Source organism: Balaenoptera musculus, chromosome 8 (assembly GCF_009873245.2).
Source record: "Balaenoptera musculus isolate JJ_BM4_2016_0621 chromosome 8, mBalMus1.pri.v3, whole genome shotgun sequence".
Lineage (NCBI taxonomy): Eukaryota > Metazoa > Chordata > Mammalia > Artiodactyla > Balaenopteridae > Balaenoptera > Balaenoptera musculus.
The window spans coordinates 33,131,268-33,144,821 of record NC_045792.1 but is presented as its reverse complement, the minus strand read 5'-3'; the positions used below and the strand labels follow the sequence as shown (position 1 = coordinate 33,144,821).

Below are 13,554 nucleotides of genomic sequence, written 5' to 3'. Positions count from 1 at the left end.
TTATTGTCTCCATTTTACAGATGGCAATACTAAGATACAGACAATATTAGTTAATTGTTTAAGATCATACAATTAGTGAGTGGAGAAGGCAAGATTTTCACACAGATAATTATTTTAGACATTTTAGAAGGCTGTTAAACATTGTGGACAACACATGTAACCATGATGCAATACCACCCCTCTCCTCACTCTAAGTATATAGTTTTCCTGTAAGCAGATAGGGTAGGGGGTCTCCAGAGAAAGAAAACCAGGCATGGGTTTCTTGACAGAAGAGACACCATTTTTGGCCTAAGCCATTTTGTGATCTAAGTCTGCCCATAATGGTTGCCCTTGAACAATAAGGATATTAAGGGAACAAAAGAACAAACTGTCATCGAGCTAGAGAGGTAACAACAACAAAGACAACAAATCAATTGAAAAAAACTCCCATGTCTGTTTCAATGGTAAAGACTATCCTGAAGCACTTTCTTGAACTGTTTTATAGAATTCAAACTCACCAGGCAGTCAACCACCAGACCAACTGGAACCTAACAGATGACAATATTAACCTCTTCTGACCTTCATTACTTCAATCAACTAAAGCTTGGACTCTGTCAGCCTCTCAAGCCCCTGCATGAATATGCGTGTACCCTTAGCTTAAAACTTCCCCAGTTTTGCTGCTTGGGCAACACTACTTTGGGAAAGATCCCCAGTGTTCTCCTTACTTGGTGCAATTAATAAATCCTTCCTTCTCCTGATCTGATCTTTGGCTTGGTTCTGTCTTTTAGCTGGACACCCACCAAGAGGCGAACCCAATTGTTTTGGTAACATTTCCACTTAATCAAAAAATGTATTTGTGACAAAATTCTGTGAATTATAATAATTAAAGCTGGCAAGAACAATAAAATTTTGTATTGGAAACAACTTTGAGAAGATTTTACATTAAAAAATAGGCACTATTTAAACAGAAAGCTTGGCCTCTGTGCATTGGTGCCAAATTGAATCTCAGAGACAGAGTTTTGGGTGATGTAGAAAAAATAACTTTATTGCTTTGCCAGGCAAAGGGGGACACATCGGGCTCCTGCCCTGAAAAACTATGTGTCTCAACCTGGGACGATTTGATGAGGAGTTTTATAGCAATAGTTCAAGCATGGGGTTCCTTACAAGATTAGGGTGTGTGCCAGGCCTACACTTCTCTAAACTGGTCTCAGGTAATCTTCTTGATGAGCTTCTCTGGTTCCTTACATCTTGCCTCGGATGGTTCCTTGCTGCTCCTCCCTTGATTAGCAACTGTTCGAATCTGCCCTTTGGAATTCAGGGAAGGTCATGGAGGCTGGAGTCTGTTCCCTACAAACAAGAAATGGGGGACAGAAAGGCTTCCGTGCCCAGGAGCCCCATAGGGTCCTTCTTGGTTTCAATATCTTGATCTGTTCTTTGTTTTACAAGCTCAACATTTGCTGCTACTGTGTGTTGTTAGAATATTGTCACATAAATAAACAATAGTGACTCTGATTCAAACTTCTAAAACCTTTTCACTTTTATGTCAAGATAGAGCATGGCAAAAACCCAAACTCTGTCATTGAATATAAGTGATATAGTTGGTTTCATTTGAAAAATGAAGTGGAATGTTTTCAATGAAAAACATTTGAAAAATATTTGAAAACATTTGAAAAATGTTTTAGTGCTGTGTGCATCAAATGTTCCTCCAAACTAAATTTTCTCATTTTCAGGTTGAATTTAAATGTATTCTGTCCTTGAAAGAAAGAAATCAGTTAAGACACATTACTCATTTTCCAAATCTCCCACCAAAAAAAAAAAAAAAAAAAAATTGGAAAAATTAAAATATGTTTGAGTTCATTGACAGTGACTAAGAATGCTTAGTGATGCCAGACACATACGTGAGTTAATATAAAATACAGCCCTGTAGGGGATCAAAATTTCCCACCCCAAAATGTGTCTCTGGCAGGCATACAGATTATTTCAAACTGAAAACAAACAAGGCCCAAAAGACTCAAGAAGAAACTTTGACCTTTTCCCCACTGCCAAAAAAATGTAGACAGAGAACCTGTTCCAGGAAGGAAACTATTACCATAGATAACTATAGTATGAACTAGTTGTGGTAAACAGGGAGGAACCAAGCAAATTCTGTTTGTTAAAATTCCTCTCTGTGTCTCATTGTCTCTTCATGGCCCTGAAAACATTTGTTACTACACATTGCTTTCCCATTTCCATGTGAATTGCCTCTTTCACTTTGAAGTCCCAAAACACTTTGCCCAAAGTCTTCTTTTGTCTTTAGCTGAAGATGGTATCTAAGGTGAGGTCTTTGGCCATTTGGCGAGTTACTCAGTTTTCCTGGGTCTCTTCCATACATATATATATAATTACATTTTGGTTTGATTTTCTCCTGTTACTCTGGCTCATGTCAGCTTAATTCTTAAATTAGCCAGTAGAACCTAGAAAGGTAGAGGAAAAATTCTTCTTCCCTGACAACACCATAAAGTTATTTTAAAATGATACCAAATTTAGACCATTTGTAGTTTTGCACATTTAAAATAAAATATTAATTTGTCTTTTTCTGTCTGACTTATTTCACTAGCCATCATATTCTCTAGGTCCATCCATGTTGCTGCAAATAGCACAGTAATATTCCATTATATGTACATATATATACATATATACCACATTTTGTTTATCATACAGTATGATATCACTTATGTGTGAAATCTAAAAAATAATGCTAACAAATGTACATAGCAAAACAGGAACAGACTCACAGATATGTCAATTGAAAGAAAAATGCACAACCTAAAAGTCGAGAATTATGTCTATTTGGCAGACTTTCTGAGGACTTCAAGCCCAGGAAGAAGCATCTCAGATAGCTCTGCAATACTACTCCAAAGACGTAAGGGAGAAGCCAGGATATATAGGAGTTTTGCAACAAAAACCAGGTAGTCAGAACATCAAAAGTTTACTGCTAATTAAAGAAAACCAGACATCTCAGGTTAATGAATTTAGCACTTTTCTCTTTATGGGAAGATGCAAGGGTCTGGTCTCATTGAAATCATTCCTTTGATATGCACCTTAACTATATAGGGCCAGAGTCCTGTACTTTCCCATCCTGATTCCCCTCAGGGTGCACCACTGGGGACAGCTGCAGTGGCTGATGGCTTGATGGCCACAACATCCTTCATTTACTGGTATGGCAGGTGGCATTTTAGTCCATAAATACAGAGAACAAACTAGTGGTTACCAGTGGGGAGAGTGTAGGGGGGAGGAGCATGTTAGGGGTATGGAATTAAGAGATACAAACTATTATGTATAAAATAGATAAGCAAAAAATATATATTGCGTAGCACAAGGAATTCTAACTATTATCTAGTAATAACTTTTAATGAAGTAAAATCTCTAAAGATACTGAATCACTATTCTGTACACCTGAAACTAATACAGTATTGTAAATCAACTATACTTCAAAGAAAAAAAAAAGAAAGAAAGAAAAAAAGTTTTGAGATAGCACTGGAAAAATAAAGATATAAGATAATTGATCCAAATAATAAGCAGTACTAACTTTCAGAAACAAAAGTTTAAAATAAAGTTGAATTTATGTTTATGTATTATGTTTAAATGGTAAAATATATATATATGGGTATATATATATATATATATATATATAAGCTGATGCCTGTATAGTACTTACTACTTGTCAAGCACAGTTCTAAGTGTGTATTATGTTTATTAACTTATTTAGTTTCCATAATCACCTGTCATTACCTATATTTTATGTATGAAAAAACTGAGTCTTTTGCCCAAGGTTTCAAAACTCACCCAGTCTGATTATTTAACTGCTATGGTAATCTACCTCTGGCAATTAGCTAAATCGATCATTTTATTCATTCAGGCTCAATAGAATTAAAAGTGAAGACATTTAAGAACTCTGCCTCCTATAGATTAGAACCAGTGGGGAAAAGAGAGATTTTTTTTTAAAAGGAGTATATTTTCAAATATATGGATTAATATGTAGTTTTCAATACATGTTAAGAAACACACAGCTGAGTCTGATCCTATATGAGACAGAGACAGAGACAAGAGACATAGACACACACACATACACACACACACACACACACACACGCAGACGGAGAGACAGAGAGAGAGAGAGAGAGAGGGAAATTTGAAAAATGTTCCTATCATTAGCAAAGGAATTAGAGCCTTTGGCCAGATGGTGTTCATGGATCTCCAAAACTGAATAATAAATTAAAGACTATACAGAAACATTAATTAATTTTAGGAGAATCGTTAAAGTTATCTATAAACAAAAATGATGGCTCTAAACAGGAAGAGTCAGCAAGTTGGTATTTTGAAACATTTTTTCAATGGTTCCAAAGATAAAGTCCTTAATGGATTTAATTTCTGAACACAAATATAATATTATAATATATTTGTGAATACATTTTACTACCAAAGGCATTATGAATTGTTAACAGATAAACTAAGGCATATTACAATTTTTAAGAGTTTATTTGAGCAAAAATAAATTTGAATTGGGCAGCATCCAATCTAGCAGATAGAAAGGAGCTCCAAGAAAGTATACAAAATGAAAGACTTTTATAGGCAGAAGGGAGCAGGAAAAAGAAATTTATACTAGGTAACAAAGTGGGTTGGTTATTGCAAGGTTACTTTCCTTTAGGGGATGGCAAGGGTCTGTCAGGCAGATTACCTCACTAATGCTGATCAGGCAATTCCTGATTGACTGGTTTAAGATTCTATTGATATTTCTGAGAAAGCAAAACTGTAATTAGGTTAAATCAAAATTTGGTGACATGAAGCTTAGCATATGCAACTCCATTTGGGGCCTTTTGTTTTTTAACAATACAAATCATATATACAATATTTCTGAATGATTTGAGGGCATTTGAAGCATAAATTCTAACTAAGATTTTTAGATTAGAACCCAAATACTGCAACTCTTGTAAATCTCAGGTTAATTAACCAAATTACTATATTCTGATAGTGTTACTGAACTCAGGTTTGGCTGCTTGCCACTCAAAAGCCAATACTTGAAAGACAAGTGCTGGTAGGAACAGAAAGCTTGCTTTATTCAGGAGGCTTGCATCCTGGGGAGAAGGCAGACTCATGTCCCAGAACCAACTCTGAAGATTCTGCTCGGCCTTAAAGATTTTTAAAGGGTAAAAGGGGAAGTAATCCTTAAAGATTTTTAAAGAGTAAAAGGGGAAGTAATCTCAGTTAATCATTGAGGTAGGGCGTCAGATTCTTCACTATCTCCCACTGCATGCAGGCTTGTTGACTCCTTGTGATCTTTCTCTAGATGGTATCTCATTCAGACAGTTTGCTGGAAAGATAACTGAAGGGGAAGCTGGGGAAAGGATCCAGTCATCTGATAATTACTTTTTTTAAAAAATTTTTACTTATTTAATCTAAGAAAATAATCGACAGGTTAGGCAAGACATTGTGTGATCAAAAGATTTGAAAGGTGTGCTTGGGCTGGAGGTTAGTTAAGCATGGAGACACCTGGTATAAAGGTTAAGTTAAAATATAGCTTTGCTAGAGTGACAAGACAAAAAGGCCTCCTGCAGAGAGCTGCTTCCTGCTAAGAGTGGTTTCCTGCAAAGAGCTGCCTACAAAGAGTTGCTTACAAATCCCCACTGTCAGACATCATTCCATCTATGGGATTATGAATGAAGGTACATCTGTAACTTCATGCTGACATAGGGCACCGTATTCTTAGAGTGGAGGATATCGACATGGGTCTGTGGTTATCTCTTTGCCGACAATTTTATTTGCACACTTACATATATGGGAAGAGCAAGCCACAATAACTTTGATGCCCACAAAGATATAAATTATTATGCACAACAGTGTTATCCCATTCTCTTGAGTCCAGTTCTTGGAATTGTGCTAGTCATAGATTTAGTACTGCGCAAGATGTAGCATCTTATGTCATGGCTACAGCCTGGTCATCACACAGTTAGCTTTTTCCATCTGGTAGCAGTTATAGTATCTGCAAAACAACTCAAGAATGTACATCACACACTGAAAGATTCTGTGACTCTATTGTCCTAATTATTAACTGTTTGAGCCTGCTCTTTTATGACTGAGGGGAAGCCTCAGAGACTTCAGCTTTTCTACAAACAAGAGGCAGGGGGACCTGGAGGGGAATTTGTACTTGGGAAGGTTCTGCTTGGTTTCAAGAGGGTCATTAAACCACTAGCAAAGACAAGAGCACCTTTTTTGTTTTAGCCATTATCGATTATAATATAGAAATCTAATTGATTTTCCTTAATTTGTCAGGGTCTATCTTACAGAAATCAGCTTTTTTTGTTTTTTTCTTTCTTTTTTTTTTTTAATAGATTATAACCTGCTCTCACGGGCCTTGTTTTTCCTTCAAAAGCAGCCTCATAGTGATGCACAGCAAATGTGTCAGAACAAGAAGTTGTATAGATGGCTTGAGCTCTTCAAATCATGACCCTAGGAGGGGTAGAGGAGACAGTTGACACTGCAAGAGGGTGATTCGTGACCATGAGTCACTGAATCAGAGTGGATACAATTGGTCTTGGATATAAGCCTTGACTGAGGGAAGAAAAAATGTCTGATGTCTGAGGAGTTGGAAAGGAGTCAGTAATCAAGGCCTACCTCAGGCAAGAAAGGACAGAAGGAAACACGGTCACGTGGGAGGCAAAAATAAACTTGTAACTGGAGGATACAGCTAAGTGGAATACAGGTGTCGTGCCTTAAAGTGCAATATAAATTTTCGTCTAAGGAGCATGGGTTTTTGAGCCAAACCACCTAGATCAATGATCTGGCCCTGGCCTATAACTTCAGCTCACCACTCTCTGGTTTCCCCTTTTTGTTTAGTAATACAAAACCGCTCCTGGAAGCTGATCACTGCTTCATGCCTCTTAGGACATGTCTGCTATTGAACTAGAGAGACATTTACAAAAGCATTCACACAAGTATTTATAATATAGAACCAAATTTATGTTTATGTCAGGGTATCAAGCTCTCCAATATATCTCCAATATATCACCTGCCTATTTTTTAATGATAAATAAATGACCATATTAATTATTATTGGTTAATCATAATTTGTTCTTCATTGTCAAATAAGTATTGAGTCATGTCTTCAAAACTCATAAACATCTAAGCAAACTGGAGAGGGAAAAACAACTATATAGAACTAAATCTGAGCTTCCTAAAATAGAAGTGGGATTTTATTTTCTGTTACAACTTTTACTTTATACTGGGGAGAAGTCATATTAGTTGACTCTCTTTTTTAGGCAATTAGAAGTCAGGTTCCTATTTTTTTATTTTTAGGATGGCTCAAATCAATGGTATAGTTATCAAAATGCAGATACTTCACCCTGGTCTTTAAGCCCTCATCTAGGAACTCAAAGTTCCATGGGGGCAGGAAGGTGGTAGTGTTATTTGTGAAAGAATTTTTTTTTTAGTGTAAAGAGTTGATTGAAGTTATTTCATTAAAAATGGACATATTCATTCCTACTAATACTACCATCCTCATTACCTAACCATAATTTAATTCAGAAGTCAGTTTCGACCTTAGATGAAATCCTCCTTTCCAGGAAACCTTCCCTAATCCCACAGGCTAGGATGGATACTCCATACCCCACTGTGTTTCCTTAGCATCCTTAGAGCCTTTTAGAGGCTGGACTACACATTGTCACCAAATCACTTCCACCACATTATTGGTTAAGTCTAGCATAAAACCATACATCCAGCATAAGGCCAGATTTAACAGGAGGAGAAATAAATACCTCTCGAGGAAAAGACTAGAATATGTGGTAGAGCAATAGGAGAAATGGTTGGTGCTCATTGTTAGGTATAGTCTATATGAATTCCCACTTGAAATTTGAGATCACAATTTAAAGTCAGCATAGTTTTTGTAATTTTATTTTCTAAAATTTTATTTATTTGAATATAGACATGGAGCAGGCAAATAGTTGACTTACCTATCATTTGAGTTTTATCAGGCAAGGAAAAAAAGGATGTGGCAAGAAAGGATTTAAAGGTATACACAAAGAAGCTTTTATAGCAAATAAAGAGCCAAGAAAAGAAATGTGGGGGAGAATGGATAATGAATAACTGCATATGAGGGCATTTTTAGGTAAATTACTGGGATGGAAGTAATACTGTAAGTGAAGTGGATGGTTATTTAGGGTGATCACGTTACCAAACTCAGGTCTGGCTGCTCACCACTCGAAAATCAATACCCAGAAAAAGAGACAAATGTTGGTAGAAAGGAAAGTTGCCTTTAATCAGAATGCCGGCAATCTGGGGAGATGGTGGACTCAGTGTCCCCCAAAACCATCTCTGAAGGTTCTGATTGGCCATGAAAGTTTTTTTGTTTTTTTGTGTCTTTTTAAATTAATTAATTAATTTATTTTATGGCTGTGTTAGGTCTTCGTTTCTGTGTGAGGACTTTCTCTAGTTGTGGCAAGTGGGGGCCACTCTTCATCGCGGTGCGCGGGCCTCTCACTATCGCGGCCTCTCTTGTTGCGGAGCACAGGCTCCAGACGCGCAGGCTCAGTAGTTGTGTCTCACGGGCCCAGTCGCTCCGCGGCATGTGGGATCTTCCCAGACCAGGGCTCGAACCCGTGTCCCCTGCATTGGCAGGCAGACTCTCAACCACTGCGCCACCAGGGAAGCCCGGCCATGAAAGGTTTTAAAGGGAAAGAGGAAAGTAATCACAGTAAATCACTGACACGGGGTGGGGGGGGGGGTGGTCAGAGTTGTCGCCATCCCCCACTGTGTACAGGCTTTTTTACTTCTTGTGATCTTTCTTTAGATGCTGTCTTGTTCACAGTTTGTTCACACAGTTTGTTCATGAGATTACTGAAGGGGAAGCTAGGGAAGAAATCTGGTCATCTGTTAATTACTTATTCTTCATTTCTACTTCTTTGATCAATGGAAAGAGCCAACAGGTTAGGCAACGTATTGTGTGATCTAAAGATTTGAAAAGTGTGCTTGGGCTGGAGGTGAGCAGAGTATGGGGGTACCTGGTCTAAGGTTAGTTATGATATAGTTTTGACAAGAAAAGAGGTTTCCTGCGGAGGGCAGTTTCCTGCAAAGAGCTGCTTACAAATCCACTCTCCCCCCACCCTGTCAGATATCATTCCATTTCTGTGAGATTAGGGACAAACGTCCATCCTCTGTAACTTCTTCATGCTGAGAAAGGGTGTTAAGGTCTTAGAGTGCAAGATATGGGTTTGAAGCATTTCTTTGCTGACAGTTTTAGTTGCCCACTTACATACACAGATAGAGCAAGCTACAATGACATAGATTATTATGAGCAATAGTGTTAATACCATTCTCTTAAGGCCAGTTCTTGGAATTGTGCTACCCATAGGTTTCAGTACTGTTCAGGATGGAGCAGCTTATGTCATGGCTGTAGTGTTGTCATCATGCAGTTAGTTTTTTACCTCTGGTGGCAGTTATAGTATCTGCAAAACAACTCAGGAATGTGCATCAGACACTGAGTCTGTGCCTCTATTGTCCTATTCATTAACTGCTTGAACTGCTCTTTTGTGACCCAGGGAGGCCTGGGAGATTTCAGCTTTTCTAAAAATAAGAGGCAGGGGACATGGAGGGGCCTTTGTACTTGGGGGTGGAGGTGAGCAGGGTTCTACTCAGTTCCAATCAGAGGGCAGATATAAAGAAGTGTAGAGTTAATGGCTATGATAAGGAAACAGAACATAGAACCAGAAATAAACCAGAAACAAAAACAGTACAATGACCAAATACATAGTACAATTTTTGAAATAAGCCTTAATTTCAGAACAAAGAGAGTTGTCATGGGAAACTGAACTGGAATAGAAAGGTTCCATGCAGGAGGTGAGAATTGAACTGAATCTAGGAGACAGGCAAGAATCAGCTAAAGAGGGGTGCAAGACAAGACACTGCAAAGACTTGGTAGCACTATTCACATGAAGTACTTAAAGAATTAAGGGTGTATGAAGCTTTCACGCTGTCAGGAAAGGAGTTTAGAATTTGATCTTTGGAAAGTGGGAGTCACTGAAAACATAATTTAGTAAGAAAAGGATATGGTGAAGATAATAATTTAGGAAGATTAATCTGACAAGAGGAATACTATGCAAGATTGACTTCAGTAGGACTGAGAGAAAAGGGACCAGTTAAGAGTCTAGTGTAATAACCCATTGCGATGAAGCATTTCTTTAGCAGGTGCTTATTAGTTTTGTAGAATTAAAAGCTTTGGCATATTATTAATATATCTGGTTGGGCATAAAAAAGGAGAGGTGAGAACTCTCAAGAACTTATTAAATGTATAATGAAAAGCACATGGTCGGCAGATGGTCCTGTAACAGTGAAAGGCCTCAATAGGGCTATTTCCTGTGGACATTCCTGGCAGTTTGACTGTGTCCTTTAGATCCTGATATTTCCCCCACAAAGACCTAGAATGCTGTCTTCTACATGGTTTGAAAGCCAGTTGAGGAAAAATCAAAACATAAATTCAAGAGTCTGTAGAAACAGAGTAAAGAAGGTTGCTGTAGCAGTAAATGGGCCCATTTCAACTGTGTTGTCTCAAGAATCTCTTTGCTAACTGGAGAAACAATGGAGTTGTCTCCAGAACACCTATTTACAAAAATGCAAGTTGCTGCAGTAGTACTGATTTCACAGTTCACATCACCAGATTCCTAATTTGCTTTAGAAAGAGACTTCTGAAAGGCATTGATTTTGTTTTCTGTACCTAGTAGCTTTGGATGGTTCCCAGCCCTGGAGGCAGGATGTGTCCCTATTTACATTGTTTATTATGTTGATTTCTTGCCTGTTTCCTACTGGGAATCAATAATCTTTAATTCTACATCCAGTTAGAAAAACACTATCTATTCTATACTCTCTTTAGAAGTTTTCTAATCCTTTATGTTCTGATTTAATGAGAATGAAGCTGTCAACATCAGGATTCATTCATTCATTCAACGTGCATTCACTCTCACCCACTATGCATCAGACGTTGTTCAAAGATCTTGAAGTTATGGAGCTTACTTTGTAAAAGAGCTTACAGTCTGAGATATATCAGGTTAACACATTGTCCCCTGAAAAAGCTATTCCAATAAAAAGTTGTATCAGAATTCTCTTTCTTGTACAACATAAAGAGTAAACAGGGCTTCCCTGGTGGCGCAGTAGTTGAGAATCCGCCTGCCAATGCAGGGGACACGGGTTCGAGTCCTGGTCTGGGAAGATCCCACATGCCGCAGAGCAACTGGGCCCGTGAGCCACAATTACTGAGCCTGCGCATCTGGAGCCTGTGCTCCGCAAAAAGAGAGACCGCAATAGTGAGAGGCCCGCGCACCACGATGAAGAGTGGCCCCCACTTGCCACAACTAGAGAAGGCCCTCGCAGAGAAACGAAGACCCAACACAGCCATAAATAAAAATAAATAAATTAATTAATTAAAAAAAAAGAGTAAACAGTGGCATGATTCCTCAGGCTGTCTTTGGTTGTTTTTCCTTTATTTAGATACCACCTTACATATTTTCTCAATAGTGGAAATTGAGATACCAAGTAAATCCTTTTCACAAAGCAGAAACTATATGCTTATTCTGTACAGCTGCTCATAGACTACACTATTTCATAGTTTTGATTAAGAAGACTGAACAATGAAGACTGAATTCATTAACTCACAAAATTGTTTGATGCCTAGTTTGTGTCAGGACTTGTGCGCCAAGGTCATCATTGATACTCAGTAAACATAATTAAGTATTTGTAAAGTAAAATGCACCAAATTCTTGTATAAATGGAAAGCCTGTTTTAATTATTTTTTTATCTTTCCTTTTCCTCTCTCTTCTTTCTTTAAGTGTCCTTTTTTCTTTCCTTGTCCCTTCTCTTTCCTTCTTTCTTTTTTCTCTCTTATTTTCTTTCTTCTTTATAAATTATTTCTTCATTAATTTCTTCTTTTTTAGCTACTGAAAATACTAGATGGGTTTATTTTATAAGATTTAAGGATTTTATTTGATGTTGGGACACAACACATTGACACTGGGCAGATGAAAGGCAGACTCTTTATTACTTACAGATTTGAAAGAGAGAAGGCTGCTAGGCGAAATCACACAGAGGTTATACCCAGAGGTCATGTAAAAATAAGCTGGAACTGTAGGGGGTAACTTATGTTTTTCAAATGGGGTGGTGTAAGCTAGGTTTCTCAGACTTCCTGAGGATTGGCTAATTCCAATATTTTCAGCAGGAGCATAGAAGTTCTAGTTGTGTGATACCTGCCCCTGGGGCAATTAGGGCTGGCACATTGTAGCCCAGAGTATAAAAGTCTGTTAAGGGAAGGGATTGGGAAGTGAACTTAATCAGGTATTCAAGAAGGGGAACTGACTGGTGTCTAGGTAGGGACTGGAAACTGGGTCAAGATAACATTATACATATGTATATATGTGTATATATATATGTGTATATGTGTATATATATACACACACACGTATATTATATGACTGTATCTAATGTGTTTGATTTAGATAAGGTTTATGTAAGCTACCATTTTCTTTCACTCGAGATCTGGCAAGGTGACTTTATTACTTGTTTCGAGCTCAGGGAACCACACCAGTTAACCATGCACATGAGATCATGATCATATTTCTTGGAATGTAAAAACAATACTACAAGGATAGATTGCCATTGATGTCCACCAAATATTTTAATTTTCTTATTATGTATACTGCACTAGTATGGGTGTATGTATATATATATATGTAGTCTTATTTAATTCTTAAAATAATCACTTTGTGAGATATTATTTCAACCTGGATGTAGAAGTTGTGCTGAGCAAAGGAAGAAGTGGTGAGTTAGAAATGAAGCTAAGAGGTAAACATGTGCCAAATGGCAAATGACCTAGAGCTTTGGACTCTACCTCATGGACCATAGAGAGTTTTAGGTATGTGAAAGAAATTTAAGTAACAAGATATGTGTGGCTTTGTTCAAAACATATGTCAAAAGTGGCCTTCTTCCTTTGCTAGGAGGCAAATTATTAGAATCTTCTGTAGCCTACAACATTTGGCACATGCATGAGAATAAATAATAAATTGTGTGCGTGCGTGTGCATGTGTGTGTGCGTGTGTGTAAGGAACTGGCTGATTTACAGGGTTCAGATATAATAAAAATAGATGATGGCTTAAGAGCTCAAACATTTTTATTCTCCTAGAGATTAAAATTTCTCTTTTAGTTTTACCACCTTTTTCTGTGTTGCTCACTCTCATTTAGATTTTAAGGTCATTATAGTTATTCCCCATACATTTTTCTTACCACTCTTCCCACATTACATAATTGTTATTCCTCCATTGACTTTAAAAGTTAATTTATAAGAATATAAATTTGGAAGTTCACATAATTGACCTCAAGCTTAAAAGCTACCCCTCTTGGAAATCACTAGTAAGATCTTTATCAATATTTTTTATCACTAAGTAGTAAAAATGATGATGATGCAATCAATTATCAACACCATGTACACACACATACATATACATATGCATTTACATATATATATTAGATAAAATTTAGTTTTTACTTTGAAGAAATACATTA

At 37.4% G+C, this 13,554-nt stretch overlaps 1 protein-coding gene across 1 annotated transcript in view; it reads left to right on the top strand.

The window, feature by feature from the left end:
* CNTN5 (contactin 5) overlaps positions 1-13,554 on the top strand; it is a 1,373,994-nt gene that overhangs the window by 757,850 nt on the left and 602,590 nt on the right. The gene's annotated exons all lie outside the window — the stretch shown is intronic.